The sequence below is a fragment of the Triturus cristatus genome, chromosome 2_1 (assembly GCF_964204655.1).
Source record: "Triturus cristatus chromosome 2_1, aTriCri1.1, whole genome shotgun sequence".
Taxonomy (NCBI): Eukaryota; Metazoa; Chordata; class Amphibia; order Caudata; family Salamandridae; genus Triturus; species Triturus cristatus.
Genome location: NC_140581.1, coordinates 440,783,959 through 440,798,877, shown reverse-complemented (window position 1 = coordinate 440,798,877; position 14,919 = coordinate 440,783,959). Strand labels below are relative to the sequence as shown.

General features: G+C 42.8%; 1 protein-coding gene across 14 annotated transcripts in view; it reads left to right on the top strand.

Annotated features, from left to right (window-relative positions):
• Positions 1–14,919, top strand: part of LOC146865436 (zinc finger MYM-type protein 1-like) — a 55,210-nt gene that overhangs the window by 15,308 nt on the left and 24,983 nt on the right. The window lies entirely within an intron of this gene.

Here is a 14,919-nt window from a genome sequence, read left to right as displayed (position 1 = left end):
GATGTTTGAGCAATCTGGATATTTAAGCAATCTGCCGTTTGCCTGTTTGTCACAGCTCTTCCAACTCGGCCTCTTGCGTGTTGTCACAGTGCATTTGAACAGACGGTGCTGACACCGCGCACCCTGGTGCATAGGCCGCACGCCGATACTGGCCTCGCGCCGGAGTCTGCTTTTCCTTTATCTTTGCAGACCGCGCACACAGATGCCGGTTATTTTCACTTAGACCACGCTGTGCAGATGCCGGTTAACTTCACTTAAACCACAGGGAGGCACACACAGCGATGCCCCTATCCCCAACTTATTTTGAATACCAACACTGCTTGTCTTTAAGTACAGAACACCGGCAGGCACAATGTTAATGCTGCGTAATCTAAAATCCAGGTTACAGGCAGACCTGCTTTTCTCTGACAGTTTGGCTCAGTAAATTAAAAGTTTATTGCATATATACACATGAAAAATGAGCGTTTGATATACAGAGCTAGTTTTGATTGATGTTAATCAGTTCCAGACATCACTTTCCTCCATTTTGTTGATTACTCCACACCAATACTATTAACTTGCCTTGTACTTGATCCATGGATGATGATGTTGCAGAACTGTTCCCCTCCACAGCTCCCTCAACTCGTCTCCAGTGTAAAAAAACTATTGTTCAATTCACTCTGGGGTATTTATATTTTACCATAACTCCTCCTTTAGGGAAGCACTCTGCATTTAGTTATTTGTGCACTATTTCAAGAGAATGGCAGAACTTTGTATTCATAATAAACAGATTTCTGGTGTTGCCATGGCTGCACGTCAAGGAGTTGTACAACGTCCTCTGTTTTTACAGAAAGCAGAAAAGCCAGAAGTGAAATGGTGGGACTGGTTGCGAAACTTTAAAAATTACCTCTCTGCAATTAATGCTAATGGATACCAACCGAGTAGAAAATATGCGCGTCTATCAAACCATTTGGGAGTGGCAGGGCAGCGTGTTTTTGATAATTTGCCACCTATTCCTTCACCTCGAGGTGATGACACTCCATGGAATGTTTTCTTGGAAGCAATGAAAAGGATGAAAAAAGATGATTCAAGTGATTTGTTGGAAAGGTTGCACTTTGCCATGTGTAAGCAAACATGTGATGAGTCGGTGAAAGAGTATATCGCTACTCTACGTGTCTTAGCAGCAAACTGTGATTTTGGGAACAATGAGGCTATTTTCATTTGTGACCAATATGTGTTTTATTGTTGTTCTAGAAAAATTCAGGAATGTTTGTTAACATGTCCGAGCTTAATTTTGGCAGAGACAATTCATGTAGCGAAAAGTATAGAGAGATCTATTATCACCTCTAAAGTGTTGGCGAATCATGGGGGGCAACCTCCTGTTAGTTGTGTACTTGAGGATCATTTGGTTTGTGCTGTAAGTAATCATTTAAAGTTAGGTAAGGGCTCAAGGACAAAGAGGTCGTGGCCAGCGAGTATGCTGTTGGTGTGGTTCAAGAAATTACATTGGAAACAATCCTTCTTTTCCTGCTATTAGCAAGAGGTATGAGATGTCACAAGTTGGGGCATTTTCAAGGGGTGTGTGAAAGCTCTTTGAGTGGTGGTGGTGGTGGTGGTACCAGCAAATTGAAGATCAGTAATGTGTACATTGGTGATTTGTGTGATGAGGCACAGGTATGTGTTGATAGATTTTCAAATGTGATGTTGATGGTGGGAATGCCTGATGCTACTAGTGGTCCTTAGAAGCATGTTAAAGGACCTTTATGTGAAAAAGTTATTGATGAAAGACATCTTACGGAATAGCTGATTCCAGGGCTCTAGTCGCAATTTTAGCTGACCATACTTGCCATAAGTTCTGGCCCAAGGTATTTGTTCTGGTCCACCCTTATATCAGTCCTAAGGCATTTGGGGATCAGGACAGTCACCTTCTGGGATTTTTTTGGATCACTTTGCAGTGTTTGGGAAGATCCACTATTACAAAAATGTATCTTGCTATCAAGGGCATGGACATTGTGGGCTGGAGGGAGCAAGCCAATTTGGGAATTATTTTATGTCCTGGTCATAATGTTCCTGTTGCCTTAGGTGACGTGCCCAGTCGGAATGGTTTGGAGTCTGTTTCGACTGTTGATGTGCCAGGAGGTATCATGGATCGCATGATCATGTCATTTCCAAATATGTTACCGATCAAGTGGGTACTGTACAAGGATTTTAGCATTTTATAAAATTAAAGCTGATGCGTTACCAATGGTGCTCCAGGTTAGGCCAGTGCCAATAAGCGTAAGAAAGGTTTAAGAAAATTATTGGGGAAATTGGAATCTGAGGGTATTATTCCACCAACTGATTCCCCAGAGTGGGTTTCTCCGGTTGTTCAGGTGAAAAAAGGGACTGGGGACTTGAGATTGTGTGTGGGATTGAGATCCCTCAATCAGAATATCTTGGTGGATTGTCATCTGTTACCACACATACAAGAGGTGATAGCTAATATGGGGCGATCAAAGTTTTTCTCAACCATAGACCTTCATTCAGCGTATCATCAAATTTCTTTGAGTGAAGATGCTCAGTATCTCACTACATTTGTGACTCCTTTTGGGGTATTCAAGTACTTACGCTTGCCTTTTGGACTTGTTCAGCGGCAAGTGTATTCCAAAAAACTATGGATGCCACCTTTAAAGACATGGCCCATGTACAGGCTTTCCAAGATGACATTTTAATTTTCACAGAGACACGTGAGGAGTATTTGCAGGCGTTGGAAAGGGTGTTTCATGTCCTACAAACAAGAGGCTGTCCGTGAAGCCCAACAAGTGTAAACATTTGGTACAAGAAGTGGAACAATTAGGCCACACCAGAGAATGGCATTAACCACATTTTTTTAATTTAGAAGCAATCAAGAGTTCTCCTCCACCCGCTGATAAAGATGTTTACGCTTATTACTGGGGTTCTGTGCCAGATTATGCTTTGACTGCCAAGCCCCTAAGATCTCTCCTTAAGAAGGGTAGTACATTTGAGTGGACCAGTCCTATTAGTACTCCATTTGAAAACATCAAAATAATTTGTTCCCGTGCTGCAGCCATTTGTTCCCACAGGCAAATTGTACATTGCAGTTGATACCAGTCTTAAAGGTCTTGGTGTGGTGTTCGGACAGTGGTTCAGTGGTCATGAGATCACTGTGTCATTTGCGTCCAGGACTCTTTCTGATGCAGAAATAAATTACAGATCCATCAAAAGGGAGGATTTGGCATGTGTTTGAGCAGTACAGAAATTGAAGACCTATATTTGGGGTACCTCGTGTGATGTGTACACAGACCACAAGCCTTTGGAGTATCTTTTGAGTGGCAATGGTTAGGGAAAGTATCTGCCCGGCTAGTTTGCTTGTTATCAAAGTAACAGGAATATGATTTGGTGGTCAAATATATTCAAGGAGGCAGAAATGTTAAATCGGACTGTCTGTCACGCATACCGTTGCCGTATCATGAGGCATTGGATGCTGATCAGGATAAGGAGTGTGTTGTAGCCTTAGTGGATGCATTGGCAGCTTCTCCACATCACTGAGGAAGAGTGGAATTCAGCCACGGCTAAGGATGTTGTGTTATTGAGGGTGATGCAATGTAAAACAAGCATTTACAATGCAATAGGTCTCGCATTTGTGAGAGTTACAGCTATTGGCGATGTAAATGGCAATGTCTTTTACCTATGTATTTTGGTTTAGAGTGGAGTGGGTGTATATGGGTTGGATTGGAATCGTGTTGGTGGAATTGGGTGGTGTGCAGTGTATTTGGGTAGTGGAATTATGTGGCATGGTGAATAGATGTGGTGAGAGCTGCACAGAATAGATAGAAAGGAAGAGAGAGGGATAGGTGGTTTGTGCAGGAAGTGGTGCAGAAAGAGTGTTTGAGAAAGAGAAAGAAGTGGAGAGCAGGCCACAGTCGCATAAAGAGGGAGCACCTGTGTACGCAGAACTCACACCCCAAGAAGAGTAGTAGAGCGTGGGTTTGAGGGACGGAAACCTTGAAAAAAGGCACCGGAAGATATCGTGCTCAAAGACCTGAAGTCAACCACAAGACAGAGGCAGGAGGAGTGCATGAGAGAGCGAGAGGAGGGGTGAGAGAGAGGCTGAGAGGGAGAGGCACCAAGAGGTGGGGGGGAGTTGAAAGGTGGACCAGTGCACTGCACGAGGAGGTACTGGAAGGCACCATTTGTGAGGAGGCAGTATAGAGAGAATGTGAGGGAGGAATGCGAGGGGGCAGTGGGATTGCAAGATAAGAGGGGGTCGTGGCAGCATGAGGAGGAGATGAGAGGGGCAGTGGTTGTGTGTGAGAGAGATAACCGTGTTGGTGGAAGTGCGAGGTAGAGATTTGTTGTATTGGAATTGTTTGTTGTGGAATTGTGTGGTGTGGTGTCGTGGGGAGTTGCGTAGTGGAAATATGTGGATAGTAATTAAATGGTTTTAGGTGTACTGGAATTATGTAGAGTGAGATTGTGTTTTATGGAGTTTATTGTGTAAAATGACGTGTGTTTTGGAGTGGCATGTTGTGGAGTTGAATTTTGTGGTGAGCTGTTAAATTTTGTGGCACGATGTGGAAATATGTGGTGTGGATTGGGGGATATGTAGTGTGTTGTGGAATTGTGTTGTGTATTCGAAATATGTTGTTTGGTGTGGTATGTATTGGAAATGTGTAGAGTTGAATTGTGTGGTTTGGAACTGTGTGGCGTTGAGTGAAATTATGCTTATTGGAATTATGTGTCATGGTGTGGAGAGCATTTATGTGGATTGCTGGTATGTGGGATAAAGTACATTTATGTGGGGTGTATTTATGTTGTATTGAGTAGAGTGTTATTATGTGGAGTGTAATTATGCAGCGCTGAGTGGCATTGTGTGGAGTGTAATTATGTTGTGTGATGTAGAATTGTGTAGCATTAAATAGTGTGGTGTTGTGTGGGATTATGTGGCATGGTGTGGAGTAGCATTATATTGTCTGGAATTATGTGGGATGCTACAAAGTTGAATTTATTGTGTGCAATGGCCATAGGTCTCACTTTTGCAAGAGTTAGAGCTATTGGCGCTGTAAATGACAATGTGCTTTACCCATGTGTTATGGAGCGGAGTGCATGAATGTGGAGTGGAATTATGTGAGTTGGATTGAAATTGCTAATTGTGGAATTGTGTGACGCGTAAATGTGTGGTGTAGCGCAGATGTGTTTACTGGAATTATGTGCCATGGTGTGCAGTAGAACTATGTGGATAGTAATTATGTGGTTTTTAGTGTACTGGAATTATTTGTAGTGGGATTGTGCATTGGAAAGACTGGAAGGGCTGGGGCAGTATTAGTGAAATGGCAAACCCTGCTTTGATGTGCAACTCACTGCCACTGTACAAGGTGAAAACTATGGTGCCTGTTAGTTAAAGTAAAAAAATCTCTGTTACCGCGTTGGGTACACTGGAAGGGCTGGGGCCGTGTCAGTGGCACAGGAAGTCCTGCTTAAAGTGCAGCTCACTGCCACTGTTAAATATACGAAAAATAAGGTGGCTTTTAAACTAGATATGCTATACATTTGTGTCTCCACACAGACCGCACATATGGAGGGCTGCAAATTCTGTAATCAGTCGTTGCACATAATATATCTCTTAATGGAAATACTATAACACAGCTGTTTGCTGCATTCATGAACCACAAACTCTTCCCAAGGCCAAGTGACACTCATGACGTGCATTGCTGAAGGCAAACCATCGGACTTTCATGTGCTAACTCTTTGAAGCTGCCTTTGCGCCTGACTAGATGTGTGTGCGTGCTATCTCCAAGCCACAAAATATGAATTTAATACATTCATATCATTAGCAAGTTGTGTTTTGGACCAAGTTTCTGAAAGCACAGCTATGTGTCCTCAAGGCCTCCCTGGTTGACACAGGCACTCTTACATGCTTTCATCCTTAATGAAAGACTCAAAATTGCATTTATTCCATTTATTTATGCCCTGCTTTTAGGAACACCTCCATTTCGTTTGTGTGCACAAATACAATATTATTGTATGCGAGCACGATTTCACATTCAGAATTAAAGTGAATAGAACAGCACTGGGCAAAGCAGTTTGAAACAAAAAATTTTCTCTTCCGGGCAGAGCTGGGAGAATTCAAAGTGGAAAATACCCATTAAAGTGAAGCATCACTTTAACATATGGCCACTTAGGGCGATCGACGGTGTTTAGGGCCCATTCATGGTGGAGACCTTATAGCGCCGATAAGATCTCTGCAGACCAAGGAGCCGCCAGGCTGCTTTGTTTCCGGATTGTCACTTTCATGTGCACAACACATGCTGTGGGCTTTCATCTTGCGTGTCACTTCCTTTTACAACCAGGAGCACGTGTAAGGGGCGTGTCTCTCCGTTCTTACCTGTTTTTAATTTGCCAACCTTACATTCAAATTAACCCCTTCGACGCGCATGACGGAGCGGTTCCGTCATGCACGTCGGTTGCGCTGTGCGCATGACGGAACCGTTACGTCATGGCCCCGCCCGCGCATGGGTTAAGGGACACAACTTGAAAAAAAAAACAGCAAGGAAATTAAACCAGGGATTGAAAAGCTGAACAATTACCACACACTGGGCCATGCAGTGTGATGATTGAGGAATGCATGCTTGCGTGATACACCGAATTGTAAGTGTATCGAATACAGTGCACAGCTTAAAACATTTTACAGGGACACCCAGCTGCCCCCGAGCCCTGCAGAAAGGCCCGTCTGTGGTGAGTTACAAGAAAAGAGTTAAACTCCTGTGTGCGGGGCATCCTAAGACCGGCGGACAGAAGACAACAGTGGTATTTGTACACATCAGCGCCTTTCACGAAACACCAGTGTGAAAGGATGCTATCAAACCTGACTCAGCATCGGAGAGTTTTATTAATAAATTCATTGTTAAGTAGGTTTGCACAGCGCTGGACTACATTCACTCTGCACGTGACTTTCATACCCCCATCACAGAAGTATGTATTGTTATGTTTGGCATGTGCTTGCGCCTACCAATATTATAAACAAGCGGCAATAGGGGAGGGGATCAAGCTGCAAAGCGGGAGGGAATTGGGAGATAGAGGACGGAACAGGCAACCTCAGGACACAGCGCCGTGCCTACAAAAACAAGACAAATTGGTCCGGACGCAAGCGAGCGCCCGCCGCGCGAAAGTGAAAGCAAGAGCGCGCGCTTGGCGGGGGCGCAGGTGGGCTGAAGCGCTTCCCAAAACGGATTGCATGGTGGCACGATGCACGTGATAGTGCGCGTGCTCGCCATGCAATCCAATTTTGGGAGCACTTTGAAATGCCCCTTACTAGAGTCTCGCATTGCAATTGCGTAAACGCAATAGCTAGGCGAGACCTAAAAACAAAAGGGCCTTCTGAGAAGAACCTTACTGGTGAGTTCAGGTTTTTTGGGCAAGTAGCCAAGGAGCTGTCTCATGAAGACAATATTTGTTTAAGAGGTGATGTATTTATTCCACCCACAGAGTTAAGAAACAGGATAACTGATATAGCATTTGAAGGTCATTGTGTAGTTCTGGCATGTGCAAGAAATTGAGACTAACTTGCTGGTGGCCTGGTTTTAGACAAACAAGTGTCTAATGTAATTGAGAAATGCTCTTAGTGTATTTTTTCTGAAAAACACTGGGACTTCCACTAAACCTTTATTTCCTGTTCCCTTTCCTGAGGAAGCTTGGGAGAAAATTGCTTTGGATTTTACTGGTCCATTCAACTTATTACCTAAAGACAAACGGTACGCTATTGTAGCTGTGGATTATTTCTCAACCTGGATTTACTACTCTTTTGTAGAGGTTGCAATTTCCAACACAGTGATTTCCTTTCTGGGTAAAATTTTCAGAGTGGAGGGTTCCCGAAAACGATTGTCACTGACAGTGTCATGCATTTTGTATCAAAGCTCATCACTGATTTCATGCAAACACATGGCATAATACACTCGCAAGTGGCCTTATACAGTGCTTCATCCAGTGGTTTCATCGAGAGTGTCAATCGCTTTTTGAAAGAAGGTATTCAGACTGCATTAGCTGCCAACATTGATGTTTCTTAATGTCTTCAGGATAAAGTTTAGGCCTATCTTACAACCCCACGTTCCACTAGGGGGGTCCTTTTAAACTTCTTAGAGGAATGTATCCCAGAACTAAATTTACACCAGATTGGATGTCAAAAATATATATGGACAGGGGCAAAAGTGTCCAACAGCTTAGCCAATATGAATTTTAGAAGCAAAGTGTTCAATAAACAACAAGATCAGAAAACTCACTCTGAGGACAAGAAGGGTGTCAGAGATGTTAAAATTGATGTGAGTGATTGGGTGTTTCATAGTTAAAAAAGGGGGGTCCAAGTTCTCATTACCTGTGAAAGTGATATGGTCCAGCAAAGCTTCTGTTCTATTGGAAGGGAAAGGGTGGTGGAATAGAGACAATGTTGCTCACATTTCTAATTCGCACGCAGATATTTACGGATGAATATACTCCAGTAGGGACAAGGGCAGTTCAATGTCATCCTCTGATGTTGCTATCGGGGATTATAGTAATCCTGAGTTACCTTCTATTGTGACTGGTGATGTTTTGTGCAGCAGTGCTCTGACATCCAGCATGCCTTCTTCAGAGACAAGGGTTGTTGTTCCCTCAAGTGTTGCACAAACAAATAAAGGTGGTAGAGTCAGTGGTATGATTACTGATGGTGCAGTAGCTGGGGTTGCAAATGGTGTGCCATGTTTCAGCTCTGGTGAGAGTTTGCTGAGACCTGTGTCCACACGTAACTTGTGCACAATCTGCTTACCTCCTGAACTGCATGATTATGTTTTGTTTTAACTTACCTAGTATTTTAGGTATGATATTTCTTTCCCTTCTTACTAATAGGTTTTAGCGCATTTTTTATGTATCATAAATCCTGCATTGCAATTATTTAATTTGGGTGAGTTCTGTTTGCTCACTTGGTTCAGATCCTGTCTTTAGTCATTTTAATCTGTTCTTGCTTTACAAGTACTATTTTTATAAATATTTTTGTTGTTTTGTAAGGAAAGGGGGTGATGTAGTAGTATTACATTGTGACTTAAGTAAAAATAATTATTATTCCTGACAGTGGAGTCAGTACGTTTGTTGTGATAACTTCCCATTAGCACACAATCCCCGCAATTGTCCATTTCTTTTGACCTTGAGACAGAAATACTTGAAGGGTATGTTTTTGCAACCTAGGACTCGGGGCAGGTAGCGTAAAACGTGCTTAAGCAGTTTTTCTAATGATTGTGCTCAGATAGTAACAGGTATGGATTTGTCTCTGTTCAATTAATGGTTTTCAAGGGACACTCTGTAGCCTTTAGTCTTGCAGAGTAAAGACACGTCAGTTCTTCCTCACCATAGTCCCAACGTTTCGAGTATTCCTGTATGCGAGGCATGCGTTCTAGTAAGCATAATATCGTTTCTTCTTTGTTTACCTTTGTTATGTATATAAAGAATGAGTTCTTTCTATTTTATTAAGCAAGGATGACCCACTACCCTACCCATAATAATTTTCCTATCACAAATGAGAGGCTGAGCATTTTCTGTGTTAAGGTAAGCACATCATAATTACAAACTTAAAGGTAGTACAACACTAAGCAAATAATTTAAAGGCACCACATTAACTTCACATACTTTGTTTCTTCACTTACTGTAGCAGTGAATGCAGCTTTCAGAATGAGGTTAATGCGCTGGCGGGAAACCAAGCTTAGTTGGGGACCTGTTCCCAGGGAGAGTCTTACCTTCCATTAGGAGCTGTGCTTAGCCAGGTTAGAGGAGTGTCTCGATTGTGTTCTTTCTGGAATGCATTCCTAGTAGTAGGTGTGCCGCTGAAGGCTAATTTTTAAACCTTTTTAGATCGAGCCTAGAACAGCGCATGTGCTGTTGCTCGACTTTTTGTAAGGGGATCTCGAAAGTGCTACCCAGGCATTTGCTGGCTGGCTACAAGCTATAGTGCACATGCGCGTGCACGTGCGGCCTTCTGCCTTTCCTGTGCACCATCTGTCTTTCCTCTCCCTTCCCCTGCTGCTGCGCGTGCATCCCTAGCGTCATCGCGATCACTTTCGCTTTACTTGTCTGCGTCCCAGCTTTTCTTCATTTTCTGTAAGAAGGTGTGCATTTCAAACGTCTCTCTCTCGCTGCGCTTAAACAAGCCGAGCGGCGCTGTAATGACATTATTGGAATTGTGTTTAAACCTGGCATGGGTAAACTTAGAAATGTACACCGCCTTGTTTTTTCAGACTTAAAAAATAAATAAAATTGAGTTACTATTTTAATTATCTTCCGCATAGGCATCAGCAGTGGCTTATTGCGTGCTCTCGGAGTATCTGTGGGTAAAATGCACGGGTTGGAATCCCAGCTGACTGACTCAGCTTTTCATCCTCCGAGGGTTGAAGAAACGAGCCACTTTAAGTCAAATTTGTGAAACACCTTATTGCCGAACTGTGATATTAGATTGACAGAGATAAGCACACAGTTATTATTGTTCCATTTACTACTGACATAGATTTTGCAGAATTGGCATATTTTAAAGTAGCGACACAGTCTGCCCTTTCTGTTTCGAAAAATGTCCATATAGACAGTGAAAGTGGTTCATTTGTTAATGTCTGCCCCCTTTTCAACAATCGAATGCTAAAAATATTTCCATTCAGTCGCATTAGCAAAAGTCGTTGAAGTCCATATGTGCACCTGTATAACTGAGTCCGAAGGTCAATTCCAATTGGTCCTAACAAAAAACATTTAAGGTAAGAAAAAGATCACATTCTCAAAACATATATTCCAAAAATGTTGTCTTTTTGCTTTGTATTAGCTTCTTTTCCACGTTTGTGTGATACTTTAACATAAAATACAGAGGAAACCTTCTGCAAAGTATGTCTTCTGAATAGGATTTGTATTTTAAAGCAGTTCCGCTTCATGGCATCACCCTCAACATCTTTATTTAAGAACTTTAGCTAATCAGTTAACATTTGGTAACACTGATTCTTATTCGTTCGGCCTCAGAATGTCTCTGTTCAATTAATGGTTTTCAAGGGACTCTCTGTAGCCTTTAGTCTTGCAGAGTAAAGACACGTCAGTTCTTCCTCACCATAGTCCCAACGTTTCGAGTATTCCTGTATGCGAGGCATGCGTTCTAGTAAGCATAATATCGTTTCTTCTTTGTTTACCTTTGTTATGTATATGAAGAATGAGTTCTTTCTATTTTATTAAGCAAGGATGACCCACTTCCCTACCCATAATAATTTTCCTATCACAAATGAGAGGCTGAGCATTTTCTGTGTTAAGGTAAGCGCATCATAATTACAAACTTAAAGGTAGTACAACACTAAGCAAATAATTTAAAGGCACCACATTAACTTCACATACTTTGTTTCTTCACTTACTGTAGCAGTGAATGCAGCTTTCAGAATGAGGTTAATGCGCTGGCGGGAAACCAAGCTTAGTTGGGGACCTGTTCCCAGGGAGAGTCTTACCTTCCATTATGAGCTGTGCTTAGCCAGGTTAGAGGAGTGTCTCGATTGTGTTCTTTCTGGAATGCATTCCTAGTAGTAGGTGTGCCGCTGAAGGCTAATTTTTATACCTTTTTAGGTCGAGCCTAGAACAGCTCATGCGCCGTTGCTCGACTTTTTTGTAAAGGGGATCTCGAAAGTGCTACCCAGGCATTTGCTGGCTGGCTACGAGCTTGAGTGCACGTGCGGCCATCTGCCTTTCCTGTGCTTCATCTGTCTTTCCTCTCCCTTGCTCCCTGCCTCCGCCCCTCCCCCGCTGCTGCGCGCGCATCCCTAGCGTCATCGCGATGACTTTCGCTTTCACAGTGATCGCGATGACTTTCGCTTTTACGCGGAGTTACTTTTACTGCGGCGCAGCCAATGGTTGTTGCTTTTTATCGTTGCCACCTCACCGGTACGCTGGTCTTTGTTTCTTAGATGCTTCACAAAAACTGATTAATTCATCACCCAGTGGTTTTGCTAACTCTCTCAATCTTGCGCCCCTCCAAATGTCAGTGCTAATCGAATCTATAAAGTGGTGTATGGTATGTGATCATCTCCATCATAGTGCCGCTGGGCTCATGTCTCTTAGAGGTTATTTTGCCCCCATACGGTTGTCAGTGAACTCGCATACCATATGGTTGCATTGTTACATTTTGCAGAACACGGTTATTTTCCAGCACAAATTGTTTTTTTACAGTTATTAATATGCTGCACATTTACACAGCGTAGCCTTTTTCTTTCAGATGATGTTGATTTCTCTAATCCAAAAACCTTGTTACTTTCTCATTATTTTCATGTTACGGATCTTTCGCATATTAATTCCTGCCTTGGTCTCCCTCACTTCTCTTTCTAACCCTCTTTTTTTTATCTTTCAACTCTTTTTCGTCTCTTTTTGACTGTTTTGCAGCTGCTGCACATAAAATCTGCTTCACAGCAAGACATTCTTCAGAGACCGTCAAACTTTTTCTGGTGTAAACATGATGCTTCCGTTCCCTGTTTAGATATGTGTTCCTTAACCCTGACTCCTATGAGTTCGCCTGACTCCAGACTTTCACCTGGTCTACTAACAGCCCCGCCGTCAAAACATCGTCTTCCAAAGCCTGTCAATGAGTACAGCCTACCACGGTCTCGTGTAATCCTTTTGTGCAAATGCAGTATTTTATGGAATGTTACCTTTGTTGTTTGTTTTAACTGCTTACAAACATACATTTTGCACAGTGGACAATAGGAAACAATGTTGATTTGTTCATTGGAGGAATGGAAGGACGCCCTGTACCTCTGACTATCGATTTTGTATCATACCATTAGTCGGCATTACCAAGAAGGGATTTTGTCATATGGGACAGTTAACCTTTAGTGTCTTGTGGCCAACTTACTACTAGACTTAGAATTGAGCACCAAGTACCCTTTCTTCAGTTATCCCTGAGGATCATGAGGCAGAGCTGTTTAATTCATACTCTGGGATGTGGTGTGGGCTACAAATTCAGAACTCAGAACAGTGTAATAACACTTACATAAATCAGTGTCCAGCCAGTACTTTTTTTGGACACACAGTTAAAGTGCACGCACTCAATTATAAATTTGCAAATGAACAAGCTTTACACAATAAACACATCTCTGCCTATTGCCTTTCTCAAAGGGTCTTCATAATCAATAAGCAGCTGCCTATAAGCTTTAACTACTGTTTGTCACAATAAATGATCCCTGGTCAACAAACTTTCAGTGGGGGATTTTTTATAAAAAAATACACACCACTATCTATTGGCTTTTTACTGGTGGGGGACAGAGCCTGGCACTCTTCCATCCTTCCCCTTCACTGATAAGTTTCTTTTTCAATGGCTCTGGGCTTGCAAACCTGTTTTTTAGGTCTCGCTAGGCAGCGCAGCTGCTCTGGCGAGACATTTAGTTAGTGGATTTTCAAAGTTCTACCCAGGCTTTTGCTGGCCACAAGCTTGAGTGCATGTGCACGCGTGGAGCCCCATCTGCTTTTCCTTTGTTGTCATGGGAAATTAAGCGCCTCTCTCTGGGCACCCTTTCATGTCATCGCTCGTTGCCTCTTCTGCCCTCCCCCGCCATTGGCTGAGCTTCACTCTTTTTATATTTCTATCACTTCATGTAGCGCAGTCTTCGCCTATCTTTGCCTGCTCTCCCAGACCTTACTTTCCTCCCACCGCCCGCTCAATCTCTATCTGAGCCTCTGTCTGTCTCTACTTTTCTCTAGGCTTGTCTTTTTACCGCACTGTTCATGCTTCCGCGTACTTTCGTATCATTTTCTCTCTGCCTCCTCCTATCTCTTCTTACTAGCTCTCTTTCTCTCTCTGTGTCTCTCTTCCACTTTTTGCATTTCTCTCCATTTTCTGCATCGGAACATCTGTCTGTCTATTACTTTTGTATCTCTACCTGTAAAACTCTGTGGGGCCGATTCATAGAAGCATCCGTGTTTACTGCCGAAAATATAAGGGTTTGAGAAATTGTTATTTTTTAATGAATTTTTGTGAATTCCCAAAAATGGTCCCAAAATGTCACTTTTACATCAAAATGTGGTTTTGACAGTATACTGTGTGACACCAGTGTCCGTATCCAGTTTCAACACCTCTAGTTTCGCCCTGCTCTGCTTACCAGCCCACATCAGATATATCAGCAAACTATTCAGGGTGGTGAAAGTGGCACGAGGGATACAACAGAAGGAATTCTTGAAGGCATACAGGCAATGCAGGAGCAATACTATCTTATTCAGGGCCATCCTCCCCATAGTAGACAGGGGGAGGTGATTACAGAAGCAGATAGAGCTTTCTAGTCCAGTAATGAGCACCCCATATTCAGGTCGTAATTAGATTCAGCAGTATGGCCACCGCACGTTCAGTTGTAGGCATCTTGGCGCTGAATAACAGATGCTTATTGAGCTACTTTAACCCTTGTGCAAAGAAGTGATGCATAATGATATGTTCTGAAACTTTGCACCAGCTTCAACAAATGTGCAAGCCCATCATTCAATAGAATGGCTTGCATTTTTCAGGGAGACTGCTATTGTGTGCATCTTTGCACATCTCACTTTGTGGGAATACGCCAAAGTCAGATATACTCTTTGGCTACTCTCATTCAGATGGTGCAGGGATGAAGGCCTGCTGGAGACAACGGGCCTCCTGTACTACAGAGGTCTGTAGCATCCAGAGGATTGCCCTTAAAGGAGTTCTGGAGGCAATATGGGCAACACGTGAAATACGCACCACCCTGATAATGGCAGACCGTTAGCATTTCTATCCCTTTTTTCGACCTTTAAGCTCCTGAGCCATCTCCTGTGTAATGTGTGTGGGGGGCAGATCTGAAGGGAAGCATCTCTAAAGACATCATGAACCATACAATATAGCAGAATGGCACTCACTTTTTTGGATAATCTGAAAATAAATATGCCCTTGCTGAATGCTAAAATATTCAC